This window comes from Dipodomys merriami, unplaced genomic scaffold (assembly GCF_024711535.1).
Source record: "Dipodomys merriami isolate MVZ:Mamm:240054 unplaced genomic scaffold, mDipMer1.0.p SCAF_100, whole genome shotgun sequence".
In the NCBI taxonomy this organism is placed as follows: domain Eukaryota; kingdom Metazoa; phylum Chordata; class Mammalia; order Rodentia; family Heteromyidae; genus Dipodomys; species Dipodomys merriami.
This window is the reverse complement of record NW_027202272.1, coordinates 827,370-842,145: the sequence shown is the minus strand read 5'-3', so window position 1 is coordinate 842,145 and position 14,776 is coordinate 827,370.

Genomic DNA, 14,776 nt, shown 5'->3' with positions numbered 1-14,776 from the left:
CAGGTTCCAGTGCCTCACTTCTTTAATACCAGCTACTCATGAGGCTGGGATTTGAATATCACAGTCGAAGCCTGCCTTGGTAGAAGAGTCCATCAGAATCTCATCTCCAATCAACTACCAAAAAAGCCAGAAGTGGAGCTGTGGATGAAGTGGTAGAGAAGCCTGAGCCCCTGACCAGCCTTCAGGCACACACACACACACACACACACACACACACACACACACACACACACACACACACGTGTCTTCCTGCCAGGCTTGTCCATGGGGTCCCATGAAATTGTTGGAGACCTCTCTTCAAATGGACTCACCCTTGTATTCATGCCTTTAATGTGGAAATTGACTCGCAGTCACCTATAGATCTATTGGTTCAGATTGTGTATTTTGCATCCCACTTCCTCTGCTTGTTTTCTGAGGTGAGTCTTGTAGCTCAATACAGCTGTCCATACACTTCAAGATGCTGCTTATGATCTCAGGGCCTGCATTCACACTCCAAATGGAAAAATAAAATATAACCTGAGGGTCTTGTTTAAATAGGGATGCAGGTGGACCCATTGCAACAATGAGATGTACAAGTCATTATGTCAAAAAACGAACTTTGCAACATTGCTGGGGGGGGGGAGGTTCTGTTAAGGGGTAAGGGAAGGTATGGGAAGAGATGGGAAGGAAAACATAGGAGGAGGCAACAATGTTTGATAAGAAATGTACTCATTATCTTGCCCATGTTATTGTAACCCTTTGTACAGTATTTTTACAAAACAAAAACCAAAACAAGAACAAAAAACAAAAAAACAAATCAGCAACTTGCAGATGGCTGCCGGTTTTACATTTGTTTTCTTTGCAAGGTGACCATACTGGGTCTGAATGACATGGCTGAAAAGTGTTTCTAACCTGGCATTGCTGAAGTCTGGCAGGCTACCAAGGAAGCCATAGGCCAACACGGCCACATAGGCCCTGTGTTCGAAGCCTGGTCCTGACCCCTACCAATGCAGGGAGATCCTAAGAGTCTGGTTCCTATACATAGGAATACCAATAGAAGGTTATGAATGTCAAGGTTGAATTAGTTGTTCCTTAATGATAATACTATAAAATTAAACAGAGTGATTTTAAGAGGCCAATGGATTTTAATGGATAGTTTTTGACACATTAAAAGAATACTATTAATTACATGGACACAATAGATTCAGGACAGTAGTTGATTTCATCAATATTTCATTAAGGATGGAAATGAAAATATTAATTACATGGAGGCATAATAAATACCCAAGAATTGCTAGGAATGTAGTTTATATAACTGAAGAATGTATAGACATCTCTGGCACTCTTTAAAGATCTATATTTATTTGTGTAGTACCATCTGCATGTCAATCTGTTCTTATTTTGTCAACCCCTGGGGCTTGATCTCAGGTGCTGGGAACTTCTTGTAAGCTCTATATGCCCCAGGCTGGTGTGCTGACACTCACCCATTCATGAATTGGGCCATGTAGGCTATGAGTGCAGATGCCAGCCCTCAGAAAAATTGAATGGTGGAGTAAGAAGCCTATGGTGACACATGTTTTCCTTTTCTGTGAAAGTCCTGGGTGTCAGGTGTGCAGTTTATACATAGGCAAATCTATATCTTATGTAATAAATGTAGTAAATGTTTCATGTGTAATAACAGTCAATAAAAATAAATGGTAAATAAATAAAATAAAACAAAAAATAAAATGAAGAACTACACTAAGTGCAATATGGAGTCAACATACAGGGCTCGATCTCAGGGCCTGGAAACTGCCTGGCAGCTGAATTGGCTAGAGGCTGCTGTGCTGGCAGTCACCCATTCATGAACTGAGCCTTCTAGGCCCTGAGTTTAGATACCAGCTCTGCCAAAAATGTAATCATGGAGTGAGAAGCCGAGTGTGACACGTTTTCCTCTTCTTTGAAAGTGCTCGGTGACAGGTAGGATGTATAAATTGTATGCAAATCTATATGCTATGCAATAGGATGTCATAAAGGTAAGAAATGACATAGGTGGAAGAAAAACAGATTGAATTAGTAGTGAATCATTCTGGGATAAAATTCAACGCAATAATTATAGGACTTGGATTAAGTTTAATTAATATTTTATTGAGCATTAAGAGAATAAAAATTACATGGAGACATAATTAAATACCTAATAATGGGTAGTAACACACGATGCATAATTTAATTTGTCTCATTTATAAAATATGTGATTATATGTATGGATGTATGTACATATATGATAAATAATAACAGGATATTGAGTAATTATTAATGCTTTATTAATTGTTCAACTGGGACACATCATTAAATGGAGACATAATTTAAAACCTAATAATTGGTAGTAATATTATCTATAATTCAATAATATACAGACATCTATCTTTTTGTGTATATAATACTTATATACAGGAAGCTCTACCCATTTATACCTCGTTCACTCCTGGGGCTCGGTGGTTGAGTGCTCGCCTAGTAAGCAAGAAGCCCTGGGTTGGATTTCTCAGTGCCACATAAACAGAAAATCCAGAAGTTCTGCTGTTTTTCAATCAATTAAATGCTAGCCTGGAGCACCAACACTTAGGGACATTTTCTAAGCCCTTACTCAAGCCCCAGGACTGCCGCCAAAAAAAGGTAGAATGTTCTACCTGCAATGATATAAGGACAGGACTTCAAATACATCAGCACAGAGCAAGCTAGGAGTCTGGTGCTGACAGCTGCCACCTAACCTGACTTAGCTATATGTAAACCGCTGCAACCCAGCTGCATGGAACCAGACGCTGAAGGCTGGCTTAACCCCATCATCCTAACTGTTTGGGAGCTTTAAAACCCAGCCCTGGTAGGAAGTCTGTTAGACTCTTTAAAATGTGGCTCCTAGTGGCAGAGCTCGAGCCCTGAGCAAATGTTATTAGAACAGTATCCACATGCTTTGAGTTCAAGCCCCATGGTTAACCCCCCACAAAAAAAAACAGCCCTCTAAACCATTAGATGTGATCTTGTGTGGTTTGTGAAATGTTCCTCAAAGAGGGGTAATACTGATGAAACCACCCTAATTCTAATGACAATTTGTGGAATAGAGCTATGTGCTCAGCCCTTCATAGGGTGCTCTGTGCTGAGTCTTGCACAGGGTGCTATGTGCTGAGTCCTTTACAGGTTGCAGTGTGCTGAGTCCTGCATTGGGTGCTGTGTGTTGAGTCATGCAAAGATTGTCACGTGCTGTGTCCTTCATAGAGCACATTCATTCATCCGGTCCTTGTAAGATCTCCACAACTGAGATGATTTTGCAGACAAAAAATGTGATATATATATATATATATATATATATATATATATATATATATATATATATATATATCACATTCTATGCCTCCATAAGAAAAAATGACATTGCCACATTTGTTAGGAAATGGAAAGACTTGGAAAAAATTATATTAAGTGAAGTAAGACAGGCCCAAAGAAAGATAGGTCCCATGGTTTTCCTTATTTGCAATAACTAGTATATGCCTGAGAAAAGCAGAAAATGTCAGATATGTTGCTCTTAGGCAAAATGAACCACACCATAAGGATTCAAATGTTTTTTCTTTCATGTGGTTGTTTCTAACATATTAATAAGATGATTTATTTTTTGCTTTGTAGGTCTCTCCCCCACAGTATAACCCCTGTTTTCACTGTATTTGATGTTGGTATAATTAATGGAGGGGAAGGGAAAAAGCAAATTGTTTAAATAGGGATACAGGTGGACCCATTGCCACAATGAGATGTACAATTCATTATGTCTAAAAACGAACTTTACAACTTGGGGGGTGGGGAGTGAGGGGGAAGGGATAGGAAGGGGAAACAAAGGAGGAGGCAACAATGCTTACTAAAAATTGTGTTCAATACTTTGCCAATGTAATTGTGACCCCTCTGTACGGTATTTTCACAATAAAGAAAAACAGGAGTTTGATTAAAAAAAGAATATTGTGGCTCAGATGTGTCCCCATGGCATGGACAAAATTATGTATTACTGAAGGCTAGTGAGTTGTCTTATGCAGACAATTGTTTTGTTCTATTTTTACTCAGTCATGAACCTTGAACTTGGGGCCTAGGCACTGACCCTTACCTCTGGGCTCAGGATAGCCCTCCACCACATGGAGCCAAGGAACCGCTTGCAGCAGAGTGCCACTGCCTAGGGGTCTATAGCTGAGGTCTGTCATCCTGCCATCTCAGGAAGCTGAGATCTGAGGATCTGGGTTCCAAACTATCTCAGACACAAAAGGTCCCAGGAGACTATTATCTCCATTGACCACTAAGAAACCTGAAGTGAAGTTTGGTGTTTGTGGCTCATGCCTGTCATCCTAGCTACTCAGGAGGATGAGATCTGAGGATCATGGTTCAAAGCTAGGCTGGGCAGGAAAGTCCTTGAGAAACTTAACTCCAACGAACCACAAGGAAACCTGAAGTGGTGCTGTGGCTCAAGTGGTAGAGCACAAGACTTGATCTGAAGAGCTCAGGGACAGCACCCAGGTCCAGACTTTAACTGCTACAACAGACAACAACAACAACAAGAAAAACACAGAAACAAACTAACAAACCTGAAGCAGAGGGCTGGGAATGGGCCTTAGGGGTAGAGTGCTTTGCATATATGAAACCCTGGGCATGATTTCTCAGGACCACATCACTAGAAAAAAGCCTGAAGTGTCTCTGTGGCTCAAGTGGGAGAGAGATATCCTTGTACAAAAGAAACTAGGTACACTGCTTAGGTCCTAAGTTCAATCTCCAGGACTGGTGTATGCACGAATGCACATGGACACACACACACACACACACACACACACACACACACACACACACACACACACACACAGACCAGAAGTGAAGCTGTGACACCAAATGGTAGAGCACTGGGCTTCTGCACTGAGCTCATGTTCAGCACTCAGTCCCTGTGTTCAACCCCAAAACCTAGCCACCCAGAGCCCAACTAGGACAGGTCAAATATTTCAAAACCTGATGAGTTTCACCAGCCCTAGATGATAAGAAGCGTTGTGATATCCGACATGTGCTTGATTTCCCAAGGTTCCAGAAACTTAGGAGAGGCATCATAGGCCCATCATTGCCTGCAATTAAACATTTCAATAGGTTCAGTGCCCTAGTTGTCCGCCAGAAGGACTCCTGAATTATATTGAACAATGTATCTGAACACCAGAATTTAGTCTCACAAAGGCAAGATAAGTGCAGGAAATTTGGCCTGCCAAGGGTGGTGGCATAAATGAAGGCTTCCTGTCAAAACAGAGCACTGGTGAGCGAGATAGCTTGTGGTACAAAGAGGCCTTTTTTTCCCTGACTTTCAGAGCCTACCCACACTCATCCTCACTAATTGGCCCAGATGGAGTTGTTTGTTACACAGCTGTACAGGAGTGAGGCTTTTTGTCTGCTTGTCCAGACAATGAGAGACTTCTTCCAACAGGCCTGGGATGCAGAGAAACCCTCAGGCTACACTGGGAACAGTGAGGGGAGCCCTGGAACATGCAATGTCTTGAAAGCCCTGTCTGTGCTATGAAATCATTGTACTGAAAACAAATTTCCTAGTTCAGTGCCATTCATCATAGCTACTCTGGAGATTCACCTATAGGGATACATCCATCCATATACAAATACATAGAGCTACACTGTCTTTTTCTTTTTTGGTGGGGGGCAGGTCCTGGGGTTGGACATTAACCCTAGCCATTGTCCCTGAACTCCTTTTGCTTAGAGATAGTGCATTAAAATTCACAGCCCCATTTCTGGGTTTTTCTCTGATCTCATAGGTATAATAGTGTCAAATTTCCTACACTGGCTGGATGCAAACTAAGGTTCTCTACATCTTAGCCTCCTGAGGAGCTGGAATTACAGTCAGCAGCCACTGGCACCTGCCTTTCTTTTCTTCTTCATTTTTTACTCTGGACATCTGACTTCTTAACAGGGTCATTCCAATGGTTTGAATTTATAAGTAAACTACCCAATGTTCTTTATAGCTGCCTTCTCTGAGAAGGATTTTCTCTCCTTATCTTCCCCTCTGGCTACAGGTTTGAAGCCAAAAATGAGAAATGAGTGTCCCAGGATTTTGGAGCAAATGTCCACAGGCCATGCCAGTTCAGTCACTTAGCATTGAGCTGCAGTGAACTTACTGTCTCAGGACGAGAGGACTGAAAACTTGAGCGATTTTCATACTGTCTGCATTGCTCCTTTTGTCTATAAAATTATGAATGTTTTTTTTTTGTCTACACTCTTAAGTATCTAGAACACACTAGAAGCATCTTCCTGTTTCTGTTTTTCTCTAGAACCTCTTGAGATTTAGACTAAAGGTTTGTGTGGAGCGGCTTCTCAGTGAATCCCTAAGGAAAGCCGCTTAATCCTCCTCAGGAGATCACCATTCAAAGCCAGCCTGAGCAGGAAAGTCTGTGAGCCTCTTATCTCCAATAAACCACCAGAAAAACAGAAGTGGAGCAGTGGCCCAGGGGCTAGAGCTCCAGCTTTGAGAGATAAAGCCAAGCAGGAGATACTGTCCAGAGCAGGCAGTAAAGCCTGGGATGCGCTTATGTTCAATTATCAACCTGATGGCTGGAAGTGGAGCTGTGGCGGTGGTAGAGCCTCAGCCTTGAGCAAAACAGCTCAGGAATGCATTGGGCCCTGTGTTTAAGCCCTGGGATGCCCACAAGAGAAGGCCAAGTTATGTATCAGTGTCCTCCTACCAACTTATGTGTGTATATTACTTCCCTGAGTGCAAACAGACCCTATGCAATGCTTCTGCTTTTACTGACTGATTTATTTTTCAGATATGCTCATTGCGCATACTGCAGCATTCTCTTCATTTCAGGCCCACATCACTTTTCTCTTCCGGGGCTCCCTGCCTGCATCCTTATATGATGCACACTTAAGCTCTCAGCAGCCTTTATTTACATTTTATTATGAGGCCAACACAGGAACAGTCACAAATCAGGCAGGGGAAGAGAAGATCAGGGTTCATAGTTATTACAGCCATTCAGAAAAATTAACTTGGGGACGAAAAATGATAGCATACTTATGTAAAAACTACCATTAAGAAAAAGATGAGGGGGCTGGGAATGTGGATTAGTGAGAGAGTGTTTGCCCAGCATGCAAGAAGCCCTGGGTTTGATTCCTCAGTAGCACATACACAGAAAAAGCCAGAATTGGTGCTGTGACTCAAGTAGCAGAGTGCTAGAGACAGTGCCCAGGCCTTGAGTTCGGCCCAAGAACTGCCAAAGAGATACCAGGTAGGTAGGTAGGTAGGTAGACAGACAGACAGACACATAGACAGACAGACAGACAAACAGACAGACAGACAGACAGACAGACAGATAGATAGATAGATAGATAGATAGATAGATAGATAGATGATAGATAGACAGAGAGAGAGAGAGAGAGAGAGAGAGAGAGAGAGAGAGAGAGAGAGAGAGAGAGAGAGAGAGAGAGAGAGAGAGAGAGAGACAGATAGATAGACAGATGATAGGTGAATCTGGTCTTGGATGTCAGTAGGAAAGAAGGGAACACTTCCCCACCATGAGGCCTTCTGCAGTATGCCAGGAAACCAGCATCGCCTTCACATAACCACAGAGCAGGAAGACTGTCTCTCTCCCACTTCTCAGGCAGTGGAGGGCCCGAGAGTCAAGAGGGCAGAGCCAAGTTTTAGCTCACATGCTTGGAGGCAGAAGAGAATGGGCCCTGCCTCTCTTTGGACTGGGGATGTACATTAATGATGTGGAGAATGAAGGAAGGAGAATGGACTGGCAGAGGTAGAAGGGCCTTTAAATCTGACAGATAGAGAGTCAAGAACCTTACTCCCTAAGACCAAAGAGCAGTATTTTTCTACTCTGTTCCTCTCCTCTCCCCTACTAAACTGGCTCTCTATTGGTAACCTAAAGATAACCTGAGGCTCCCTTCACCTGAGGGAGGAAGGATAATTAGTCATTGTTTGAAGAGGCTGAGAAAAGCCTGACCCTGGTGTGACTCTAACAAATATTTCAGGTTTCCCCCCATTGCTGGCTGTGCCTGGAATGAATGAAGTGGTTTTGCAGCTCACTTCCCTGTTGAGTGTATACATTCTGCCTTCTAATCCTGCAGGCCTAGGTCTCTGCACCTAGCCAGATTTTTGAAACTGTTTCCTGTCCTTCAAATAAAGTGTTACATTGGAGTTCTTCCTGCTAGCAGGATGGGTCAATGATGTTTCTTTCCTGCTTTTATAGCTTGAGAACTCTAAGAACATTTAGAATGCAAGTAACTTCTCATCACCAAGGGAAACCCAGGAATTCTTGAACATGTGATCTTTCGAAAGCCCACTGGAGGACACAAGATGATTACAATCTTCACGTGAGTGGCTGGGCAGATGGATCTGCTACACTTGAACCTTGAACTCGGCCTGCTCTCCTAGTCCATGTCCTTCTTTGGTCCTTGTCCTGCTAGCTCCTCAGGAGCTTCCAAGACAGAAATAGATTGATCAAACCCAAAGGGAGTTACTGGCTTTTTTCTTCTTTTTCTGTCCTTTGCTTTAAATGTCTTGCAGGTCTTTGGGCTTGAATTGTGGATCTAGGCTCTGTCCCTGGGCTCCTTTGGCTTAAGGCTAGCGCTCTGCCACATGAGTCCCTTTCTGCTTTGTCTGTGGTGAAGTGGAAGTCAGAGCCTCATAGACATTCCTGCCCTGGCTGTCTTCACCCTGTGATCCTCAGACCTCAGACTGCTAAGCGAGGTTGACAAGCATGAGCTTCTGTTGCTCTGCTAAGTTCAGAACTGTAATGACATTGAAAATACAAGTCAACTGCTCATCATAAAGGGCTTGGGGAGCATATTAACCTTTTCAACATTGGATCTTTCAGAACCCTGTAGAAAGCAAGGTTATAATGCTAAAGACAGAGAGCCTGAGCATATGAATCTGCTATACTTGAACATTGAGCTCTGACTCCAATTCTGATGTACACCAGCATTCATTTTCCAGAAAATGTTCTCATAATTAACAAATAGGAAAAGTACTTTGATTAACCCTCACTTTTTTTCCCAGATATGTGTCTCGAACTCAAGCCTGGGCACTATCCCTAAGCCCTTCAGCTCAAGGTGAACACTCTACCACTTGAGTCACAGCTCCATGTGGGGTCTTTTGATGGTTCATTGGAGGTAAGTGTCTAACAGGCTTTCCTTGGCTAGGCTGTCTTTCAACTGTGGTCTTGAGGTCTCAGCCTCCTGATTAGCTAAGGTTGTAGGTGTGAGCCACCGGCATCTGGCCTATTGTTTTTGCCAGTGCTGAGGCTTGAACATAGGTCCCGGGGTACTGTCTCTGAGCTTCTTTTTCTCAAGGATAACACTCTACCACTTGAGCCATTCCACAGCTTCTGGCTTTTTCTGGGTATGTGGCACTGAGGATTTAAACCCTGGTATTCATGCATGCTGAGCAAGCTCTCTACCTATAAGCCACATTCCCAGCTTCACTCTTACTATTTTATCCCTCAACTTGCCTATCCTCAAGAAAAAGCTTCTGAGTATAAATCATCTAAAGAAATCCCTATAGGAAGTTGTCCAAAATGAATAAGACAAAGCTCATACTGGGGACACATTGTAAACATGTGATGGCTGTGACAAATGCCTCCATTTCATTATGTATCATATTTCAACACTTAAAAAAGTATTAATGAAAAATGACTCAATGTCCTAAATTATTGTGTATAATTTTATAATAGATGTACAAAATGTAATAAATATTATGTATGTATGTAATAATACTAAATACATTAATCAACGAATAAATGAATAAAATAAAAATAAAAAACAATGACAATAATAATAATATGTAATAAACATACATATGTAAGTATATATCGTAAATATTTTTCCATTGCAGGGCCTTACTGCAGGCCTTGGGAACTATAGCCTGAATTTGTTTTCCTCAAGGACTGTAAGCTTTGCCTTTACCCATGGTGCAAAAGAGTTACCTGGAATGTGAGATCAAATCCCAGCAATGGCAGAAATACTGGCCCCATTTCCAAGACAGTGACAATTTTTTTTGATGAAAGCACTTATGTTTATTCAGTTCCATACTGAACATTTCAAAAAAAAGCAGTGTAGAATTTTGTACAGCTATTCAGACATCTTTCCCTTACCCCCAAAGTCCTTCTCTGAGCACTAAATTGTTTATTTTTTGTATGATGCCTCTTCCTTTGTTTTCCCCCTACTATCCTTTCCCTCCCATTTCCACAACTACCTCCCCCTGCCAAGATCAGTGACTTAATTTTAAATTTTGGCTTGGCACAGGGTTTGAACTAAAGTAGTGGTGACTCTGCACCTTGCCTCACATTGGTATGGATTTACCAAGACCCTGAGTTCAAATCCCAGGATAGAAAATAAAACTAGCAGAAATTCCAAATCAGGAAGCTTTATTTTTTAAATTTAGTTAAATAAATAAATAAATAATTTATTTGTTTGTTTGTTTGTTCTTTTTTTGCCAACCACGGGTTTTGAACTCAGATCATGGCAACACTGCCTGAGCTTTGATATCCCTAGGCTGGGCTGCAGCCTCTTGACCCAAAGCCAATCCTGGGATCCCAAGCCAAGAGGGTTTGCAGGAAGAAAAAAAAAGTGGAACAGCACCAAAAGTAGTGAGCTGCAGAGGGTTGGGGGGGGTTATAATTTTTTTCTTTGCAGGGTGACCCTACTGGTTCTGAATGACACAGCTGCAAAGTGAACCTGACCTGCCATTGCTGAAGGCTGGCGGGCTATCAGGTAAACCATAGGCCCACCTGTCAACATAGGCCCCAGGTTCAAATCCCTGTCCTGACACCTACCTACCAGTGGCGGAGATCCCAAGAGACTCGTTCCTATGCATAGGAATACTGATTGAAAAAGTAGTTCATGCATTGGTTTAGTCTAAAATTGGATGCAAGAATCCTAGGATTCTGATTGATCTTAATTAATAGTTTATTAAGCATGAAAAGAATAATATTCCTTCAATGGACATATAATAAATACCTAAGAGTTCGTAGGAAAGTAGTAGATGTTATTCAATAATACATAGTCGGCTCTGGCACTTTTTACCAATATATATTTATTTGTATATCACCATCTGCCTATCCATGTATCACTGTTTTGGCCAAACCTGGGGCTCATTATGAACACCTGGGAACCACCTGACAGCTTCATTGGCTAGAGGCTGCCAGGCTCACACTCACCCATTCATGAATTGAGCCTGCTAGGCACTGAGTTTATATCCTAGCACTGTGAAAATTTAATCTTGAATTAAGAAGCTGGGTGTGACACATGTTTTCCTTTTCTGGGAGAGCCCTGTGTTTCAGGCATGAAGGAGAACACATCTAAAAATCTAGATACTATGTGATAGAATATAAACAATATAATAAATGGTATAGGTGTCATCAGAGTCAATAAAATAAATGGTAAATAAATGAATAAAACAAAAAATAAAATGAATAATCACACAAAACACAGTATGGACTGAACATGTATATGGAAGTATAAATCCTACCACACCAAACATGATATGGACTGAACATCTGTATGGAAGTATAAGTGCTATCTTTAAAATGCATATAAGGAGTATGTTTTCCAGGCCTGAGGCTTGAATTCAGCCACCATATTAAAACGGTATGGAGGGAGATCCCTAGATATTAGTTTATGGAACTAGGAAGAGTCATGGAATGCGATTGATGTCATCTTTGAACCAGTAGTTCATGCGTGATGGGAGTAGGAAATGACAGGCAAGAATCATGGGGTATTGCTTATTTGCAATGAAGATTTGATGAAGCATGACAATAATCATCAGTTGTGAAATGGAGGCATCAGGAAAGATCCAAGAATCGGTAGTCACACAGCAGATTCGATTCCATCATAGGTGGCCATCTCTCCTACTCTATACAAATATGTACTTATTTGCATACTATCTTCAGCTTATAAATGGATGACTGCTGTGCACCCTCCCCCTACCCTCCACCTGGGGGCTCAATCACAGGTCCTGAGAACGGCCTAGCTCCTTAGTGGCTCACAGTCTGGTGTGCTCACGTGGACCATTCACCTCTTGGGCCTGCTAGGCCCTGAGTTCAGACCCCAGCACTGCCAAAAGACTCATCCTGATGTCAGAAGCCAATCGTTGCACCTGTTTTCCTTTCCTGTGCAAGTTCTGGGTCTCAGCTAGGATGGAGAATGCATGAGTCACCCTGTGGCCATGGAAATTGGTTGTCATCCATGTCAGCACAGTTATACCTGTCATCATATACACAAGAAAATACACACTACATCCATGAATAGCATACAAAATAGAGAGAATAACTACACTAAATGAGCGATGCAGTCCACACACAGATGTGAATGTACATCCCATGTTTCAATGATGCATTGATGTCTATTGTGGTATCCCTGGGGCTCGATTTCAGTTCCTGGGAACTGCCTAGTTCCTTCATGGATCACAGGCTGGAGTGCACACGTGGACCCATTGGACAGTTGGGCCTCCTAGGCCCCAAGTTCAAATCCCAGAACTGCCAAAAATTCACCCTGATGTGAGAAGCCAGTCTTTGCACCTTTTTTTTCTGTGCTGTGCATGTTCTAGGTCTCAGCTAGGATGGAGAATGCATAGGCAACTCTCTACTTATGTGAATAGGTTGTCATCCAGGTCAACACAGTTATATTTGTCATTCTATACTCAAGAAAATACACACCACATCAATGAATAAGGTAAAATAATAAGAATGACTATACAGAACGCAAGGTACTGCCCACCCATGTATGGAAATAGAGGTCCTCTGTTTAAATTGGGAATTTATGACTATATTGGCCCCTACCCTGGGGGGCTTGATCTCAGGTCCTGGGAACGGCAAAGCTCCTTAGTAGCTCACAGGCTGGTGTGCTCACCATGTCCCATTCACCAATTGGGCCTGCTAAGCCTTGAGTTCAAATCCCAGTACTGCCAAAAGCTTCACCCTGATGTGAGAAGCCAATTGATCCATCTGTTTTCCTGTCCTGTGAAAGTCATGGGTCTCAGCACAGATGGAGAATACTATATAGTCAGCTCTATAGACATGGGGATAGGTTGTCATCCATGTCATCACAGTTATATCTGTCATCATACTCAATAATCATGAATAAGACACAAAATAAAAAGAATAACTACACTGAATGCAAGTTGCATAACACACCTGTTGGTAAAGAGAGATCCTATGTTTAAAAAAGGTGGGCTTATTATTTTGTCCATTGCTGGGGCTTCAAATCAGGCCTGGGACCTGGCCTGACATTCTAGTCTTGAAGAATGGTGAGCTTCCCTTTCCACCACAATTCAACAGAGCTACCCAGACCTGAATTCACATCCCAGTACTGACAAAAGTTTCATCCTGATGTCAGAATCCAGTCATTGCAAATATTTTCCTCTCCTGTGAAAGTCCTGGGTCTCAACTAGGATGGAGAATGAATTCATAGGCAACCCTATAACCATAGGAACAGCTTGTCATCCATGTCAGCACAGTTATACCTATAAGCAATAAAATACACAGTACCTCCATGAATTAGGAACAAAATAAGGAGAAGTGCACTGAATGCAAGATGCTGCCCACACATGTATGTAAATATAGATCCTATGTTTAAATTATGAATTTATGACTATCTGGCCTTCTCTGGCACTCGATGTCAGGTCCTGGGAATGGCCTATCTCCTTCATTGCTCACAGACCTGTGTCCTCACATTGACCCTTTCCTCAATTGGGCCTGCTAGGCTCTGAGTTCAAACCCCAACACAGCCAAAATATGAATCCTGATGTGAGAAGCCAATCGATTCACATATTTTCCTGTCTTGCGAACGTCCTGGGTCTCAACTAGGATGGAGAATGCATAAGAAACCCTATAGACATGGCAATATGTTGTCATCCATGTAAACACTGTTATATCTGTAACCATACGCAGTAAAATACACAATACCTCCATGGATAAGGAGTAGACCGAACACGAGATGCTGTCCACACATATATGTAAATATAGATCCTATGTTTAAACAATGAATTTATAACTATTGTGGCCCACCCTGGGGATCAATGTCATATCCTGGGAATGGCTTTCCTCCTTAGTTGCTCACAGGATGGTGAGTTCACATTGACCTATTTGCCAATTAGTCGTGCTAGGGCCTGAGTTCAGATTCCAGCACTACCAACAATTGGATCATGGAGTAAGAAGCTGAGTGTAAAACTTGTTTTCCTTTTCTTTGAGAGTCCTGGGTGTCAGGTATGATGGAGAACACGTCTACAAATCTAGATGCTATGTGATAGAATTAATGTAATAAACGGAATGGGTGTCATCATAGACAGTAAAATCAATGGTAAATAAATGAATACAACAATAAATACAAGGAAAAACCACACCAAACTTGTATGGACTGAACATCTATAGGTAAGTACAAAGCCTATCTTTATATAAATAGTATGTTTTCAAAGGCTGGGGCTTGAATTCAGGCCTAGTCAACAAGCCTGAAGTTCTTATCTTCAAATCCACTGCAGATTTACCCAGACCCTGAGTTCAAATCCAAAACCTGGCAGAATAAATGGTGGGAATTGCAAGCCAGGGAGCTAAATTTATTTTATTTTATTTTTTCCCAGAGTGGGGCTTGAACTCGGGTCGTGGCAACTCTGCTTCAGCTTTGATCACCCTAGGCTGAAGTGCAGCCACTGGACCCACAGCTGATCCTGGGATCCTAGATCCCTAGGCCTTGAAGGGGAAAAAAAAATCACAGGAAAAATGTGGCAAGATGGCCTTTTTATGTTTTCTTCCTT